The 20,136-nt window shown below is 45.2% G+C and overlaps 1 protein-coding gene across 11 annotated transcripts in view; it reads left to right on the top strand.

Annotated features, from left to right (window-relative positions):
• LOC103661954 (zinc finger protein 37A-like) overlaps nt 1-20,136 on the top strand; it is a 79,386-nt gene that overhangs the window by 45,129 nt on the left and 14,121 nt on the right. For 9 of the 11 annotated variants that reach the window (XR_005833315.1, XR_005833314.1, XR_005833313.1 and 6 more), the window contains exons 6-7: nt 15,681-15,908; nt 18,089-18,178. The gene's annotated coding sequence lies outside the window, so the exon portion shown is untranslated. Of the gene's footprint in view, nt 1-15,680; nt 16,052-18,088; nt 18,179-20,136 lie in introns of all 11 variants that reach the window. The other 2 variants (XR_005833308.1, XR_005833309.1) reach the window with 1 other exon arrangement.

Genomic DNA, 20,136 nt, shown 5'->3' on the forward strand with positions numbered 1-20,136 from the left:
GGGCCGCCCCCCCCCCCCCCCTCACAGCACCGTGCTTTATTTAAATGCAGCTTCTGGCTCTTTTCTTTCACGTGTATTTGCTTGTGTGGTGAGGTCCCTCTTTCCCCCAGAATGTGAGCTCCGGGGGCAAGGCCGCGTCTGCCCTTTGCGGCGTTTCCGTCAGGGCTCCGTCAGTTGCGGGATTGAATAAGCGAGAGGCTCTTGGAGCCCGCATCCCACCTCGGCTCGGCTCGGGTTGTGCACACGGATGCCCGTCCCTGAAGGTGCCTGTCGGGCTGGGGCAAGAGAATGGCCGCGAGGACCTCGGGGTTAGGCTGCGCTGGCTCGGTTCCCCCTCACCCGGGGCGGGTTGGGGGGGACGGGGACAGGGACCCACCGCGTGCCCCCTGGTGGCCAGCACTGGCACGGCCGCCTCACGCAGGAAAACCATAAAGCAAAGCCCGTCTTTGCTGGGCTGTTGTCATGGCAGTGCGTTCCGGAGGGCAAGAAGGAGCAAAGGGGAGGATTAGGGGGTCACGTGGTCATTCTTAGCTGCAAGAGGTGAGGAACTGGAGCCTTTCGCTTGGTGAATGGTTACCCTGAATGAAGCGGAATCTCTGAGGTTAAGAAAAGGAGAAGAGTGGACACCGTGTGCGCAAGGGCAGGGCTCTTCCCTGCACCAAACTCCAGGAACAAGGGGGCGCCCTGGGGCTCTTTCCAGACGCATTGGGCAGTCATACCACGATCTACCACAGCCTCTCGTTCCTTGGTTTTGTTTGTTTCCAGAGAGAGAGAGAAGTCTTGGTTTCAAACCCTGATATGTAAGCAGGAAACCTGCTTTCACGCAGTAAGGGGCAAGGATGGGAATTACGGAGGGGGCCCTCAGGGACATGTGCGCTGGATGGTTCCAGTGTGCCTAGAATTGACGCTGCTGGGCAGCCTCCCCAGAACAGAGATCCAGACGCAGTGGTGGCTCCGGGGAGAAGTCACGGGCTGTTACCTGAGCCAGCACCCCTGCCCCGCGGGGAGTTTGAAACCAGCGCACCTCTGACCAGCCATCTCAGCTCCGCACCTCGCGCAGGGGGAGGACCCCAATCCCTTACCTCAGTTTGCCGTTGTCCTTTTCTGTCATTTTATATCAGTAAATTTTGAAATGTAAACAAAATGGACAAATTCCTTAGAGAAAAAAAAAATCTGACTGCCTTATTGGTTAGTGAGTTTTTCATCCTCAAATGGTCACAAAATGTCAGTCTCTTCTCTGTCCCATCTGAGCGGGGTGAAGTGACTTTCATAATGCACGTGCTCGGTTTTACAGTGCCATTGACATTCTTCGTCAGTCCCCCAAGGACCCCACGACCGTCCCTCGTTCCAGCGTATTTCCAGTTTTCCCAGAGAGGTGAGGCGACCGCCCTCCGAGCCGAGACTCAGGTGACGTTGCTTGGCGAGGAGATGACACGTGGACGCTCACGTGGCCCCGAGGGAGAGGCAGCTCCCTGCGGAGAAGTGTTCACGGCCTCTTCTTCCCGAGTAGCAGGCACGGGCTGTGGCCAGGTGGCTGAGGTCGAGCCTCAGGAACATGACGGAGTGGCGTGTATCACATCGGGGCTGTGACCCCAAGACGCAGCTCTGGCTGCCCTCCCCTCTTCTGCCGGGTGCGTCATGGCCAACTTGGAGTCTGTCTCTGTGGTGCATCGAGGAGGCAAACTGCCCGTCGTTTGGAAATATCTGTCCTGTGAATGAGCAGCACATTTCCATTACGTCAGGCCCCTGAAATGTGGCGGGCGAAGGGTTTTAGCACCCAGCATTGACAGGAGTAATGCAGATGTGAGGGTAGACCACAGAAAGTATTACTCATGTCAAATGACATCTAAAAATGATTTTGCTAGATGGATCTTTTTAAAAAATATTTTATTTATTTATTTAGAGAGAGAGGGCACAGGCACAAGTGTGTGGGGGGGGCACTGAGAGAGAGAGAATCTCAAGCAGACTCTGCCCTGAGCATGGAGCCCAAGGCGGGGCTCGATCTCATGACCCTGAGATCATGACCTGAGCTGAAATCAAGAGTCATATATTTAACCAACTGAGCCACAGGTGCCCCTAGATAAATTTTCTTGACTAGATGTGTCTAAGACCACTAGCTTCTCCCACTACTCACTGTTTTCTTCAACAGTAATGACGTGTCTGACTTTAGCTAGGAGCCTGGGGGCTGATAATGAAGATGAAATGACATTTTCCAGCTCCCACTGTGTGTCATGGGTGTGACCATGTCACTCAATGTGGCCAAGCGTCTGATTCTAGTTAATAGGATGTAAGCAGCAGCATCATGCAATAGCTGGTAGAATCCTTCCTTAAAAGAGAGATGCTTTATGCAATGTGCCCTTTTCTTCTTGATTCTTTTTTCCATTCTGCTCTGGAATGCAGATCTGATGGCTGGAGCCCTGACTGCGTTCTGAGTAATGAGGATGAGTGCACTAGGGATGATAGAGTGTGGGGTAGGAAGAGCCTGGGCTATGAGGATCTCATGGATTACCTGCATTCAGACTTACATATGAAAGAAAAAAATTATTTTTGTATAAATCACTTATTTTGGGATCTCTATTATATGTAGCTACAGTGAATTTTAATGGAAAGACTTGGTTTGAAGAATAAGTAGGAATTTACGAGGCTCAAGAAAAGAAAAAGAAACTATTTGCTTCACCTTTGTTGCTAAAAGAAAAGAAAAGGCTGGGGCGCCTGGGTGGCCCAGCGGTTGGGCGTCTGCCTTCGGCTCAGGGCGTGATCCCGGCGTTATGGGATCGAGCCCCACATCAGGCTCCTCCATTATGAGCCTGCTTCTTCCTCTCCCACTCCCCCTGCTTGTGTTCCCTCTCTCGCTGGCTGTCTCTGTCTCTGTCGAATAAATAAATAAAATCTTTAAAACAAAAAAAAATAAAGAAAAGAAAAGGTATCACCTGGTCTGTCTCTGTAGTAAGTGCAGCCTAAGGGCCAAGTGAGTCATTCTTCCAGATTGGAGGGCTGTAGTACTAAAGGTCTATGACTGTAAGTGTGAAGGTGGGAAGGTCTGTGTTGACGGGGTACCATGTTAGTGTTTTGGGGTTGCTGTAACAGCGCCACAAGCAGAGTGGCTTCAACAGCAGAAATGTATTGTCTCACAGCTCCGGGGGCTAGAAGTCCAAGGTCAAGGTGCCATCAGGGTGGGTTCCTTCTGAAGACTCTGGGGAGCCTGACCCAAGCCTCTCTCTCCGGCTCGTGGCTGCCTGTGCTGATCTCTGCCTTAATCCTCACATGGCATTTTCCCTGTGTGCATGTTTGTGTCCAGATTTCCTCTTTTATAAGGACACTGGTCCAGTATAACCACATCTTAACCCAACTACTTACATCTCTATCAGCCCCACATCCAAATAAATTCATAATCTGAGGTCCCAGGAGTTGTCAATGCGTGAATTTGGGAGGGGAACATAATTCAGCTCGTGTACTCACACTGGAGTGTTGATAGGCTGGAAATCATTCCTACTTCGTTTTTCTGACATTGCTAGATGTAAAATGAGACGCTGAGGGGGTTCATTATTTGAGGGTTGAGGTTAATTGTGGATTTACTTTCCGCGTGTTTCCTCCAGGGTGAGTGTGTGGAGAACACACGAATGAATGAAAACCAGTCCTGTCCTCAGGACGCTCAGAGGCAGAGGGCCACACCCGAGGGTGAAACAGAGCCCGGGACTTACCGCCACCAGAGAGCCACAGTGAAATACTCCAGGCGTGTGGGAGGAGGAAGCTGAACTTGAAGTGAAGACACTGGTGCATAAACAGTTTTAAACAAAAAGTCAGTGTCACTTTGTTCCCACGACAATGCAAACAAAGCATGAGGTCTGAATGCCCCTTGAGAATCCGGGGTCTGTGTGGTCACAGTTGTTTAGGGAGGAAGCACTCCTGAAATCTGGTGTTAGGGAAGTAAGCTGATGGTCAGTGGTGGAGTGGGGAGGCAGGGGCCACAGGAGCGCATGCAAGGAGGCCTGAAGGACAGAAGGGAACGTTGTGGTGACAGCCTTTGTGGTCTCAGCAGATGGAAACAGTGACAGAGCAGCCGTCACTCCGAGCTGGGGCGACAGTGTCGGGGCTCGAAGGTGGCCCTTTGTCTGGAGGTCATGCCGGCTTCGGATAGTTCATGTGGGTATGAGGCAGCTTTGGTACTGTGTGTAGCTGTTTCAAAGCTGAACGAAGGGTAGCTGGAGCGCCGTTTTAGGATAAGCAGTTTGTTCAAAGTCTGCCTTTCTTTTGGGGTACGTGTTGATCTGCTCAGCTGGGTTCTACCGGTTTCTCTCCAATTTTCCATGACCTGGGTTCACAACATCGGGCAGTCCTGGGCTTGGGGCCTCACCCTCTGGCTGCAGGCGGGTGCCCTTGGGTGCGTATGTGTGCAACCGCTACAGGGGTCCGAAGGGGGGCCCAAACACAGCCGTAGAGCAGCCTGAGGTGGGTCTGGTGCTGGAGTGGTTGGGGGACCCCAAGTCCCTCGCGGCAGTCGGAGTGAGCTAACAGCTCCAGGAAGGCAGAGGGATGTGAGCAGCCACTTTAAAGTTGGACACGAAGTTCATCAGATAAGGCACCGGTGATCTGATTCATGGAATCTTATAATAATAAAGACCTAAAGAGCTGGGTGGGGGGGAAACGGTAAAAATTTACAGCAAAATATTCCTCTTCTGCTTATTTTAGTTCCCTTATCTTCTTTTCTTGGATTTAACTATAACTTACTGAAACTCACAAGAGGAGAGGCTGTTGTTCTCATCGATAAGTCTATTAGGCTTTGGAGAGGGAGGGAAAGAAGAGGAGAAAAAGGGATGAAAATTAATATTTACTTGGTACCAACTTCTGTGCTAGGTGGTTTAAAAGTCACTTATTTATTGCGAAATAGTGATTACTATTTCAATTTTAGGTAAAAGGTGACAAAATTAGAGTAGTTAAAATTGCAATTCTGGAAGACCTAGAAACCAAAAATGCTTTTACAAAGAACAAGGTTGGATTGCAGTGCTCGATCCCGTGACTAGTAGCATATATAGTGATCACGACAGATGGTGGTGTTGTCTGAAGAATACACACAGAGACCAAAGTAGAGCCACATGTATACACCGATTGTTTCTTGACAGGAACACAGACAATTCAGTGGTGGGAGGGGGGGTTTAATTCATGTACTTTTTGTCTAATTTTTCCTGCATATCATGATGTTTCTAAAGGGTTTCCAATTTTATTGCATTCATCGGTGGCCTCTTCTTTTTACTGTGGACTAGTATTGCCTTGTTCAACAATACTCCTTTTACATACTCCCCCGTTCTCCTCCTGATGGATATTCGAGTTGTTCCCAAGTAGGAGCTGTTATGAATAAAATAGTCCGGAACTGTGTGGCAGGAGTCCCTTTTGGGGCATGTGTTTTCTTTATCTCGGTAAACACCAAGGAGCATTATTGCCGGATTGGAGAACAGGTACACACGTCCTCTAGAAGAAAAGGGGCTCGTTCCTTTTTACACTCCAACAAGCGAGGCAGGAAAGTTCCACGCTTCACATCCTCTCTGCTATTTGGTGTCTTTAGTCTTTTTTAATTTTTAGCCCTTTGAGTGCTGTGTGTTAGGTTTTCTTCACTGTGGTTTTAATTTGTGTTTCCCTGACAACTAATCATGCTGAGACTATGTCCTTGTTTATTTATTTTAAAAATCATTTATTCACTATTTGTATATTTTCCTTTGTGAAGCTTTGTTCAAATATCAGGTTATTCTTTACTGTTGAGGTATAGCAGTGTGTGTGTGTGTGTGTGTATACACATATTTACATGTATACACACACACTGCTATATATATACACACATATATATAAGCTGTCTACCTTTTGGATTCAAGGCCTTTGACAGGCAAGGTCTTAAACAGGAAAAAAAAAGCTGTTTTTCTCATATACAGATCTATTCTATTTTTGGAGAGGGAGGGATATATATATGAAGATATTCTCTGAATTTTCCTTCTGAAAACTTTGTAATTTTAGATTTCATAATTGGGTCTACGGTCCATACAAAATTAATTTTGGGGGCATGGTCAGTGGTAGGGGGTGTTTCTTTATTTTTTCCTATACAGATGGTAAAACTAAATTCTGAAAGTTTTTATAATCTTTGTAACCATGGCCTAAATGAAGATACAGAACATTTCTGTTGCTCTAGAAATTACATATGTACACATATATTTGTTTATATCTATATTTATGTATGAAACATCAGCTCGGGCTGCTGTAACAAAAATACCATAGACTGGGCGGTTTGCAAACCTAACACTTACTCTTCACAGTTCTGAAGGTGGGGGGTCCAAGGTCAGGGAACTGGGATATTGGTGTGTGGTGACAGCAGCTTTGTCATTGACAGATGACTGCTTGTCACTGGGCACTCAGCTCACCTTAGCAGAGGAAGCAAGCTCTCTGCTGACTCCTTCTTGAGGGTGCAGACCGATGACTTCATCTGACCCTGATCACCTCCCAACCCCCTCCCCCCCGATCCATTACATTGGGAGTAGGGTTTCAACATAGGGATTCCATTCAGTCCATAACATAGATAGATAGATAGATAGATAGATAGATAGATGATAGATAGACAGACAGATAGATGGATGGATAGATAGAGGATAGATAGATAGACGGATGGATGAATAGATAGACAGATGGATAGATAGATGTGTGGATGGATAGATAGATAGATAGATAGATAGATAGATAGATAGATACACGGTTGGATGGATAGATGGATGGATAGATGGATGGATGGATAGATAGACGGATGGATAGATAGATAGATAGATAGATAGATAGATAGATAGATAGATACACGGATGGATAGAGACATAGATAGATCTCGATCTAGACAGCTAGACAGACCTGTGTCTGTCTGTCCGCATCTGTCTCTCTCTCTATGTAACAGGGAAATGCGGGCACTGGTTGGGTGAGTCTGGAATGCAGAGGGCACCCTGTCAGGAAGGGCAACCTGGACTCTCTGGCAGGAGCTCATGGTCAGGCCGCAGGAGGAATTCCTTCTTCCCCAGGAAAACCTCCGTTCTATTTTAAGGTCCACCCAGATCATGGAGGATCTACTCATTTCCTTACAGTCACCTGACTGGATGCTAGTCACATTAGAGCAGCGCTTAGTCTCGTGTTGGTAGACGAGGACGACAGCCTAGTTATGTTGACATATGACACCAGCCAGCGACACCCCTAGTCCCTCCGCACTTTCTGGTGAGATCTGCCTGCTCTTGGACTTCAGATAAATGGAATCACGGAATGTACTGTCTTCTGTGCCTGAGCTTGTCCTGGATGTGCGATTACTTGGCAAACTGCAAACTACTGCAGAGAATTTAACTGAGGCAATGTGACTTGAAATCCTAAAATTTTGACCAATATGCTTGTTAGGAAAAAGAGAATGGAGTGCAATAAAGAGGAATTGTGTCAATTTGTAAACTGTAGAATCATACATTAGGAACACACGGAATCATTTGATAAAAATGTGTAGCTCTGGGGTGCCTGGGTGGCTCATATGGTTAAGTGTCTCCTTCGGCCCAGGTCATGATTCCGGAGTCCTGGGATAGAGCCCCGCATCAGGCTCCCCTCTTCTTCTGCCCCTCACCCCACTCGCTCTTTCTCTCTCGCTCTCTCTCAAATAAAATAAAATAGAATAAAATAAAATAAAATAAAAAATGTGTAGCCCAAATTACACTAATTATGATATGCAAAATATATGACTTATATTTTGCATTCAGTTGCCTAACTTCTATGCATGTGGATCACATTATAACCTATAATAATCTTATGCAATCTTTAAAAAATAACATTTCTAGTTCTGTTATAGTCTACATCATGCAGAAAAGTCAAACACCAGACTGTGCAGTTCAAAATCAGACACGTGCTGCTAGTCCTGGTTAGAAAAAAGTGCGTCGGTCAGGATCTACACAGGAAACAGAAACCAAACCCGAATTTGAACGGGGATACCTTAATATGATGAATTAATAATTGGTAAGGTGTATAACTACTATTTAATAGGGATAAAAAAATAACTCTGAAGATAACAAGAATTGCAGCTAGGGTGCAGACTCCACCAATTAGATCTGAATTTTAATTCAGAAATAAGGTGCTTAAGGAAGGAAGCGCTGCATTTTGATGGCGAAAGTGCACGCACAAGTTTTCAGCTTTGGGAGCCTCTAGGCGGCCCAGAAAACGGGTCCCGGCGGGGTAGCAGTTGAAGGAAAGGCTGGAGGTTTGGCGCCACCTTGTGGCTCCGAGGGAAAGGCCGGGAGAACTACTGGAATGCCGGACGAGACACTGTTGAGCGGCTTCCCCGCGTGTCCTCGTCTGTATCCGCTGACCCTCTGGACCCCGGTTCTTGTTCCAGCACGTCCTTGACCTCCATTTTGACCCCTGTCAATGCCTACCTTTTCTGTGTACTAGCCACTTTCCTACTACTTTTTAGTTAGGTATCTACATCTATTTCAATATACGTGTACGAAGGAATACATAATTACTTGAATTCAGTCTCTAGTTACTCTAGAGAGTCAGTATTTGCCCTATGCCTAGAGTTGCATGGAATATATTATTTTTACTACTTGTAAACCATAAACCACTTGAAGGCTCTTTGCATTCATTTATCGCCCTCTGGTTGTTAGCATTGCTGTGCTATGTTTTACTTGTAAGTGTTACATGTTATTATGATTGTTACTTTTTCAAGTTAACGGTAAACATTCTCTTCTTTTTACATATACGTATAAATTTGCTCCTCTTCCTGTATATGTATTTTATACACACACACACACACACACACACACACACACACATTCTTAGCTCCTGCTTATTTCTTCCTGGTTCAAGTAGAAAAAGTTTTTTTCCAGCTGGAAGAATTCCCTTCAGTGTTTCTTGTAGTGCAGCTCTTGTGATGAGTTCTTCACGGTTTGTGGGACGTAGTTTTCCGTGGACGGCTACTTCAAAACCCTTGCCCTAAAACAGTGAATGCAGGTAAAGGTGGACATCGTGCGCCAACAAAAATATTGGATAAATATTTTGAATTTGTTGGGAATTTGATTGCTTCTCAGATCACACTGGTATAGGCAACAAACCTCTTTCTTTGATCAGATGTCACTGCTTGTCTTAATGGTTTCTGAATTTGCAGTTCTGTGGAAGGTTTTATACATTTCACCCAATATAAATATTGAGTTATTTCCCTGCCCTTGTTAATTGATCTTAACAAAGGAGTGCACAGCTTATGGTGAATTCCCAATAAATATTTGCTAATTGGATGACCTTGAAAAGAGATTTTTAAAAACAAAAATCATTATATTTTAGACCCAAGATAACTACAAGCTCACTCCACCACTTATCAGCTTCTCAGATTCTGCTCTGAGCTTGAGCAAGCGTGCCCAATAACCGTCAGTTACATAAGCCAAACGTTGAGCAACAGTGCAGCATATGGCATTTAACAACAGAGTTTCTGGTTACAACTGCAAGAGAGAGATTTGAGGGAAAACTTCGGCCGTGCAGAATGTTTCCTGGCTGTGTCGAGGCAAGAGTCACACTCTCTGTTGGCTGTGAGGTGGCACTCTATTAATACTACATAATTAGAAACATTCTAAGTCACAAACCGACTCCCAGCCAGATGGAAATGAGTGCATTTATGGGAAATGATCACATAACATCATTAATTGAAATTTAGGTGGAACAAATTTTATATTCAGGAAATTGGTAATTATCAAAGATACTCTTCATTTACACCTGAACTACATTAAAAAGCAAATGAGTCATATCAAGGTATGTCTCCATTCATGAATGTGGGTGAATTCTCAAAATCCAGCTCCCAACGGATTTGCCTTATTCACGGCCAACACAAACATGGGACTTGTTAGTGTGGAGACATATGAAACACAAAACTCACCTACTAATGGTCACATCACACTTTATTACCTTCAAATAGCTTTTCTTCTGTTAAGATAGTTTAGTTTTCTATTTGGTGCAAAGTAGGCAAGGAGTCAGATTTTTTTCCCCTTCTGGAAACAGTAGCATAAATTAAACTTTAAAAATCACTATCTCTTGTTTTAGGAAATTATTGTCTGTCAACTCTAATGGCAAAATGATGCAAAATGAAAAATAAAATTCTCTATTTCACTGAATCTAAGTAACTAATTGTGAGCACATTGGTTCTTTTTTAGAAATTTTAAAAAATTTTTTCCATGTAGGGAATAGTTTTATTTATTTTTTCTTTTCAAATTTTTAATTTAAATTCTAGTTAGTTAATGTGTAGTGAAATATTGGTTTCAGGAGTAGAATTCAGTGATTCATCACTTGCAGACAACACCCAGTGCTCATCACAAGTGCCCTCCTTAATCCCCATCCCCCATCTAGCCCATCCCCCTCCCACTTCCCTCCATCAACCCTCAGTTTGTTCTCTATCCTTAAGAGTCTCTTAAGATTTGTTTCCTTCTCTCTTTCTACTCTCCCATATGTTCATCTGTTTTGTTTCTTAACTTCCACATATGAGTGAAATCCTATGTGAGCACATTGTTTTATATACCAGAAAACTTCCTTCATTTTACTGTTAACCAGTGCTTTTTTAAGAAACTTTTTATTTTAGAACAGTTTTAGGTTTACAGAACCCCAAGCTTTTTCATCATGAATATTGTCATCGTACGTTTAGTGAGAGAGCTCTTGCAGACTCTAGGTATGAATTTAAGCTATGTATCTTTCTCATGCATCTGTAAAGAAGGGACTATAAGCAAAATAATTGTTTCACACGTTCCCAAAGCTGCTTGACATTCAGTGTTCTGCTTTTCTGAATCAAAGTCCCTGATGTCCACTTTTTTCCCCTCACCGTTGGCTCCCTGGAACCTTGGTGATGCCGCAACTTCTAAAAGCATGGCCCTCGTTGACTGCTGGGCTTTTCTTCCTGCTCTGTGTTCCTTCTGCAAGTTTGACTCGTGGTCCCTTCTCCCTCTATCAGGTGTCAAAATGATTTCAGATGACCAGAACACGGACTCCTTTCCTTGAGGGTCCTTTCGTGGTTTTGTTGACTCAGACGGCAAGTGGTCGTCATTGTCCAGACACGTTCCCAGTCATAACCACCAAAGTAACATAATAACCATATCACAATCCCAACTGGACAACTGGGTTTTTATGATACAGTCAATTTCAGAAGCCTGCGAAACCAGGAAAAGCGTGGGAGTCCTAGAACACGTGCAGTACATTAATTCTTTTCTCATCTCCAGGAGCCGTGCCCCCACCCCTCACTAAGACAAACAATAAAACAAAACAATGCAACACCTGTAATTGTATTATCCCTATTTTCATGTCAGAGAGAGAAGTGGTTTAAATGAATGGTTTGCCTACATTTTTAAATCATAGACTTGTTCTACACTAAAGAAAAAATACATTTTTCTGAACTTTACATTCTATCATTCTTCTTGTTTAATATGCACTGTTGGCTCAAAGCCAGCGCCCTGGGCAGCCGGGGAGACAAGTGGCTGGGGCCTTGACAGATAAGCCGAAGCCACAGGCACGTGATGACGTGGGGGCAGCCAGCTGGGGAAGCCTGTGTGTTCGTCGTCCTGTAGGGCCGGGAGCCGACAATGGGGATTCTTCAGGCACAGTGTGAAGGGTCAGGGGCCCAGGGAGACGTCGGCCCACCCAGGGTCAGAGGCTAGACAAAGACGCGAGGCAACAGTCACGGGACATATGGGGGCTTGCTGGCAGACACGAAGTCCAGAGCCCGTGGGAGCCTGGGCTCGTGGAAGCCATCCTGGGGCAGAATGAGTCTCAGTTCTGTGACCCAGCCATGCCCAACCTTATGTCCATGTGCCCTGTGTCCATGCGTCCTTTGCACTCACCGGATTTCATTCCTAGGCCCTGCCACCGAGCTCAGAAGTGGGTTATACTGGTTATGAATATGACCTAAAGAGCATTGCTCAGGAAAAGTAGAGGAAGTGAGAGGAATGATGACAAAATGGGCTTGGGGGCTGTGAAGGGACCCACACACGGAATCCATGGCACCTCACGGAAGAGGAGTTAAGAAGCCTTTAGAATCAGACCAGTATCTGGATTCTAGCTCAGCCAGGTCATAAATGTGTCATCTTGGGCAAATGATTTTCCTGAGACTCAGTTTCCTTTTTGTGGACTAAATGTCTCCTAGCAATGTAGGCGGAATACGTAGGATGCAAATGTGTTAGCAAAGCGCCTTGCCCATCGCAGGCCTCCCACACAACGGCGGCCACCCTATGTCATTACGGCAAATGTATCTACACAGTTTTGAGGATTCTTTTACGAAAAACTGGCACTTAGTAGTAAAAACGAACTCTGAGGATTTGGGAAGCTCGTTATGGGCTTTCAGAGCACGCTGGCTCTCTTCAAACCTAATGTATGCTCTTTCAGTGAACAGGAGAATTTACGTACATTTCGTGTTATAAATCATTACAGAGCAGCCATAGAGCCTAGACCTTGTCATCCTGTCTGTGCACAATGTCACTGAGACAGATATTTCTGTATAATTTTTAACACACTAGGAGGATCCCACCCTCTCCTAAGTTCCTCTTTCACACCCCAATGATGGCACGCCTTGAGTTCCAGGTTTTAGAAATCCACATGTCGTAGGCTTTTCTTTTGAAGTACAAATGTCTGTCCTTCCTGGGGGGGGTGGGAGGGTGCCTGCCACGTTACCACTTTCGTTAGGCGGAAGAACGGCCCCCAGAGATGTCCATGGCCTCGTTCCTGGAACCTATCAATGTTTTACTTTACGTGGCAGAAGGGATTTTAAAGTGATTCAATTAAGTGCCTTAAAATGGGGAGGTTAACGTGGATTATCTGGGTGGTCCAATTTAATCATCAGAGTCCTTATCAGTGGAAGAGGGAGGCTCAGCGTCAGACTCAGAGAAACAGAGGTAGGTGTGGAAACAGAGGTGATGAGATTGTTGGCTTTGAAGGGGGACGGTGCCACCGGCCAGGGAATGCGGGGAGCATCTAGAATGGGAAAAGCCATGGCTTCTCCCTCAGCCCCTCGGGAAGGCATGGAGCCCTGCCAACACCTTGACTTTAATCCAGGAGGTTCATGTTGGTCTCTGACCTACCGAGCAATAAGAATAAAATGGCAGAAACAGTAACTAACTCCCGTCTTGTTGTGAAGTAATTTAGTAGGTGTTTCTTCTAGGTCAGTACGTACGTGGACCAAGAAGGAACTGGGGGAAAAAGACCAAAGAACCTCCCAAAAAGGGCAATGAAAAGATGTTTGAATATAAGTTGTTGTAGTTTGCATTTCTCTTCCCTTGTCTGGAAATGACGACACAGAAACGCCAGATGAGGTGAAACAAAAGAAACCAAAAATAAGCCTGAAAACAAACAAAACACAAGGACTCATTTCAGATGTAAGGCTGGGGCTGCCTCGTAGCTGCACCGAGCCCATGTGATGGGTTCGTGTGCACGTACGTACCCTTCTCATTCCATATCACTTTCCAGGTGTCTAAAGCCTTATCTTTCTCTTGTAAAGGCAAAGTACATTTAAGTAACTGGACTTTACTTCTTTAGAGAGAAGAGAGAAATGGCTGATTCCCATGTATTCCCTGGAGTACAAAGGATTCGGGGAAGGACAAGTCAGTGGCCATGAAATATAAGAAAAAGTCTCAGCCAGGGTGGGGAGTGTGGGACCCCCAGATGACCGGCCTGGGAGATTTAATTGGAATGTGCATCTGGATTCGGCTGCTGGAGGTGTGGGGGCTCTAGGGGAAGAGGCAGAGTTATTACTTTTTTTTTCGGAGTAATAATTTACAAGCATAAGAAGAAAATGCGGGATGTGAAGGATATTACAGAACTCACCATTGGTTTTGTTGTTGAACCGGCTTCAAGTTCAAATAACTTTAAGGCAGGAGAAAGACATAACCATTTGGTGGCTTACTGAATAGTTTGAAGTTTGAAGGATGAAAGGAAAAAGACGATAGTATCAAAATTGAGGAATTCAAATATATATATACGTGTGTATATTGAATATATAATATATATTTATATTTATGTCATATAAATACATTTATATATTCATATTTTAAAATATATGTACTTATATATACATAGCTATACATAAATCTATATATATGAAAAATCATCAATATCTAAGTATACTATATGAACATTTTACATAGTCGTGGAGAAATTTTCCCAATATGAGTATACTTTAGTGTTTACACTGGAAAGAAATGTAAAACATTATACTAAAGACCTGAAAATGTATCTAGACCATGTGAAAATTCACATCACCATCCAATATGTGATATTAAATGTTTCCTAAGCTTTCATTGCAATGAGCTCTTTGTTATTTCTAGAGCCTTAGAAATAAGAACAAAAATAGCAGAAATCATAGCATGTCCTGCACAGAAAGGCCTTGACTGGGGGATGGGGAGCGTTGTTTCGTGTGGGTAGCATGAAAGGCTGGAGATCCTATTAGATTTCTGCTTGAGGAATTATTGATCACACATTAGATAGGGAAGTATATCTACTGAAAGAATAATTCAAATCAATTGAATCGTGGAAGTAAGAAGACAGGCTGTTAGATTTTAGTCTATTCATTCACCTAACAAATACATTTTAAGTGCCTGACACGTATCAAAGAGCTTTTCTAGGCTCTATACGCACCTGGGGTGGTGGAGAGACAGGAAAACAAACAAAAACCCTGTTTCCATGGAGTTTACATTCAGTGAGGGGAGACAGGCAATAAGTGCATTTAAAAATGTGTGAAGTAGGAGCGCCTGGGTGGCTCAGTTCGTTAGGTGTCTGACTCTTGGTTTTGGCTCAGGTCATGATCTCAGGGTTGTGGGATTGAGCCCTGTGTCGGGCTCCCGGCTGAGCAAGGAGTCTGCTGGAGAGTCTCTCTCTCCCTCTCCCTCTGTCCCTCCCCCTGCTCCCCCCCTCAAATAAAAGAATAAATCTTCTAAAAATGTGTGAAGTTATAAGTGCTGTGAAGAAGCATAAAGTGGGGTAAATTGAGCGCGGGGTGGGAAGGTGCCATTTTGGGGAGGTGGCCTAGGGAAGGCTGCACGGAGTTGGTTAGTTAAGAGCAGGGGTACTTGCTTTTCCATGAAGTGGCCCCACGGTAGTGGGTGGAAATGGCAGTAAGCTAAAGGCACGGGGCTAAAGCGAGCTTCACTTGTACCTCAGGAAACTCCTCCAGGCTCTTTCTCTCCTGTTGGTGGTCGCTAGAGAATTCTGGGCAACTCAGTCCCCAACTTCAGTCGCCGCCCAAAACAGATTATCCTAAAGCCAGTTTGCCCTTTCTCCTGTTGCTCGACATGGGCACTCTGAACTCGGGAACATTCCCACTGTGCTGTTCCTTGAAGCCCCCACTGCAAAATATGGAGACAGGGCATGTATAGCCAAGCCCTAGAGTGTGGCTTCAGCTACGAGCCTTTGGGACGGTGAGAATTCTGGAGACCTTCCCCTTCATTCTGGGCAGACTTAACCATACATCCCATTCCACCATGTAAACTATGACACCCTGTACGAAATGCAATTTTGGAGCCTTTGGAAAGCTCTGTGCTTCCCAGAGAAATGCTCGAACGTTCTGTCATCCATATGAGCCTGAAGGGCCTGGGGCTGTGGGTTCCTGAGCCAGGAGAGAAGACTGTTCTTGGTGCTTTCCTCTCCGCACTGACCTCTGCTCTGTCCTTTATCAGACAGGAAACAGAGACTTGCAGCCGAGCTGAAAAGGAGCCAGAGTTGTGAACCAGAAATGAACAAGCGAACAACAGTGGTCAGCTACAGGCCGGAGAAGAAAATACTAGATACAGGTGGCAGGAAGATGGGGCTCCCGCGGGCCCCCGTGAAGGCTCAGCCCTGATGCTGCTTGAGGACCCAGCTCAGCTGACAGCAGGAGCCCGTGAGCTGTGGCCTCACAGAAACTCGTGAGCAACAGGCGTGGGGGCCTAGAGGCAGATGGCCGTGGGCAGGAGCCCAGGGGAGGTTTTAGAATTTCCCAGAACATTTCTCTCTCTCTCTCTGTTTCTTTGGAAAGCTGTGGCTTTGAAGATGTCTTTTTCTCATGCAGGTTGGTTAAAAATCTCCACGGAAGCTCAGAAGTTCAGATTTTGACTCTTTGTTACTTTGCCTCGTCCTTTGCCTTGAGGGGGGACTTACGGAAACCTATAGGTTCAGGCACAAAATTTGGCCAGGACGGGGGGGGGGGATGCTGTGGTGGTGACAGAGAAAGTAAGGGGTTGAAAGAAGCTGAGAGCATAACAGCCTTTACCCTCACAAAATCAGAGCCTTCCCCATGTGTGATGTCACTGCATTTAAAATGCCACTGACTCTAACCACATCATCAATGGTCTTGCTTCTGGACCCATGCATCTCAGCATCGGTGGACACACACACCTCCCTTCAGCCTCCCTTCTTCACGGGCTCCTACTTTTTGGCTTTCTTCTGCTTGTCGATCGTGCCTTGGGGCAGACTGGGCGCCTCTGACTCACGACATTCGCTGGAGTCAGGGAAGCAAAGTGTGGTCGGTGTAAACTGTGCTCCTTAGAGGATGGCCCAGGCCTTGTCTTTGGTTGGCTGCCTTTCTGTGGGCAGTGAGGTTGGACCAGCCAGCTGCCGAGCCTGTTATCATGAGGTCTGGGTGGGGGTATGAGCAGGGCCCCCGGAGAGGCAGAGCTGGGACTTGCCGGGATCGCTCGTGCCTTCCCTGCTCAGTGGTGCCCTTGACCGTGAGCTATGAGGGATGGCTCAGGCTGTCAAGGAGGTCTGAAGTGGAGAGTGAGTGGTGTGGGAGAAATGAGAGTTGTCTTCAGATATTCAGGGATGTGCCATATGGATGAGGGGGCTTCATCTTCTGTCTTCTGTTTCACTGCCCCCCATTTACATAAAATTTTAAAAGCTATATGCCTCTTGCATATTTTTGTCTGTAAATAGTTTCAATATAAGTTCAAAGGATGTAATTTCCTGCACATGCCATATGATCTCTGTTCATTAAACATATTTTTAATCAAAACTTTGGGGGCACCTGGGTGGCTCAGTCGGTTGAGTGGCTGACTCTTGATTTTGGCTCAGGTCATGATACCAGTGTCATGAGATCGAGCCCTACCTCGGACTCCCTGCTCAGTGGGGAGTTTGCTTGAGATTTTCTCTCTCCCTCTCCCCTTTCCCCTGCTTGCATGAACTTACGCTCTCTCTCTCTCTCAACAAATAAAATCTTTAAAAAACCCCAACTTTGTAGTATAGATTTTTTCATTCACCTTATGGAAAATACATACCTTATAATCCACTTGGCAAAAGCAATCCTCATTGCTAATCAACCAGATTCATTTTCTTTGTTAGAAAAAACCTGATCTAATTTTCCAATTTAAATAAATGCGGTCATACAGTTCTTATGACAACTATGTCACCTTTGAATTCTAATTCATGACTGGATTAGTGAATGGATAAATGGATGGATGGACGGACGGACAGATGGACTGATGTACATGTGGATGGATAGATAGAAGCACGGACCTTTAGTATAAGTTTGTTCTCTGAATAAAATAAGCCACTGCTGTCTTCAGTGTTTCTTTGAAGCGCTATTTGCGTTTCTGGTACAGGACAGTGTCTGAGGAGCTGTGCACTTTAAAGCCGTCCTTTTGTGTGTTGTACAGATTATTTGCACACACGAGTGAGATTCAGGCTGGGTGAGACGCATGTCAGGTAAAGTGAGAAAGGCAGGTGGAAAGGAGGAGATGATCTTTTAGGTAGGTCAGCTTTGAGGAGTACCTGTGACAGTTGAGAATCGGGCAAATGGCTTCCATATTCTAGTGCTCTCTGGAAAGTCCTCATGTAGCCACACTGATATGCACATACCCCAGCGGAAGATCAGTGCCCTAGAGGGGAAGGCTACCGCCAGTGGATAAAGTGTAACAAAACAATTAGAAGTCTCTAAATACAAGTGGTCTTCTTTTCTTAAGGAGCTTCTTGTCATTGGAATTATTTGCACAGAATCTGGGGGGTGAGCCATCAAGGGTGCTATAGAAGGAGGGACCCTTGCATGGAGTATAAATTTGGAGAATACTTAGAGTGTCTCTTCCAACTAAAGGATTTATGTTATTTCACCCAGGAATGCTCAAACTTCGGAGTGCATTAAGATCCTAGTCATACTTTGGAATCCTGAAAGAAAACAGAGGAACCCATTATCTCTTGAAAAACAGTGAGTGTTTATTTTCTTTTTATTTTTCTTCATATCTCTGTTTTTACACATTGGTTCTAGCTTCTAAGTCAAAGTCACTTCTGTTTGCAATGCTTAGCTAACACAACGAGCTCTCGCTTGACAGTACACAAAATCATTTCTGGAACTTCAGAGGTGGGAAGGTCTTAAGTCGAATTAGAAAGTATATATGAAGCTTATATATTTGGTGTCAACAAGGGGAGACTTAACTTCGGGGTAAAGGGACACGTAAGGCATGAGGAAGGGCACTGGGGTTTGGTGGTGGGGAGAGCAGAGCAGAGAGAAAGGTTGGCGTATTAACGGAGTTTCCCACCTCGATAAGGAGCACTCAGGTATGCGTGTTTTGTTTCTGATACAACCAAAAAGGGAGGCAGTTTGGGCAGGTTGCCTACGTGGATTTTCCAGAAGTCTCTAGTGTGTCTGATCGTGAAGCTGGTGGGTGTGTGGATTGGCGGGTGGGGGCAGGGATGTGGGGGGCCCCCACGTGTCTGGTCACCGCCCCACATGTGCTCCCACTACTGCTGTGAAGAACCAGAGCTGAGTCGTGGGTTCCATGACAGGGCTGGGGGTGATCTCCTCCAACGCTACTGGGAAAGTACTTCACTTCTGGCTCAGTGGCAAAGGCCTGGCCTTTTTCTGTCATTCTGAAGTGAATTTCAGAGGCGGCCCTTGTCCGTGACGCCACAGTTAAAGTTACTCACTGCAGCTGGTGGGTAGTGGGGGTTCTCCTTTGCAATCTCTGCTGCTTACGACCTTCCTCTAGGCTTAGTCAGAGCCTCTACTGACTTCCCATTTCAGGCTAACCCAGATAGCATGACAGTGTAGTCAACTATTTCTAAATATAGCTGTCCCTGCTGGTGGACTCCACGAACGTGGTCTGATTTCTAAAGGCCCTTCGTGTTCAGAAGCCAGGGTTGGGGGTTGTGTCACTAGAGATCTGTTTGTGTCCATGTGCCAACAATTTCCTGGAATAGATTATTATTAAAATTTCATTGGCCTTATGGAACTAAATGTCAAAGAATCATTCCTATGGCAAGTGTATGAGTATACAATTACCACTGCTTTCTATCTGTTTTCCTGGCTTGTACGTGGCTGTCTGTAGCAGGACAAATTCCATAGTTGTCATCTTTGTGAATTAATTGCTCAGGGGAGAATGGTTTGACTCAGAAAGGTAAGTTAGTTAAGAGAAGGGGCAGTAAGTATTAGTCATGAAGTAAACACTGCCTGGGATTAAGTCAAATCCATGCCCAGCCTATCTTTCCTCCAAACCCAATAAGTAAGATCATTTAAAATTCAAAATCCATGTTTTTTTTCTTTATGGAAAAGAACAATTTGTAAAATGAATTAAGGACTAACTATGGTAGATACATCATTTACAAACAAGATATTATGAGAAACGCCATTTAGTGAATCCAGAGCATTAATAGTGACTTTTTATTAAAAACTTCCCCACTGCATTGCACTGTCTAGAATGAAGAGAAATTCAGTACAGAGACCCCTGATGTAATGATTTCGGAGAATTAAGAAGACAAAGATGCCCATCAGAAAGGTGATAGAAGTAGACGGCAGCATAACTGTTGTCACTCTCAGCTTCTGTGTTGGCCAGCCCGTCCTGCTTTTGGGGCGCCTGCTGCTCAGAGCACGGGCATGGTGATGGGGTCCTGTACTCATCAGCATATTCAGGGCAACCTCTGGATCCTATAAAATGTCTATCCTGTGGAAGCATGGATTTTTTTCCCCGACAGAGATTTCTGATTGCTCCAGTATTTTCCAGTAGCAAACGGGCAAGCGATTGGTATCAGAATAGGCAAAGTCGCAGCGTGGAGGACAGAGTGAGGAATGCAAACCTAAGGGGCATGTCTCTCTAGCATTGTGGTCTGAAGTCAGCCCTCCTTCTGCTCTGTTGTAAGATTAAGTTGCCAATTCTCTTACGAACCAAG

Source organism: Ursus maritimus, unplaced genomic scaffold, assembly GCF_017311325.1.
Source record: "Ursus maritimus isolate PB19 unplaced genomic scaffold, ASM1731132v1 scaffold_7, whole genome shotgun sequence".
In the NCBI taxonomy this organism is placed as follows: Eukaryota; Metazoa; Chordata; class Mammalia; order Carnivora; family Ursidae; genus Ursus; species Ursus maritimus.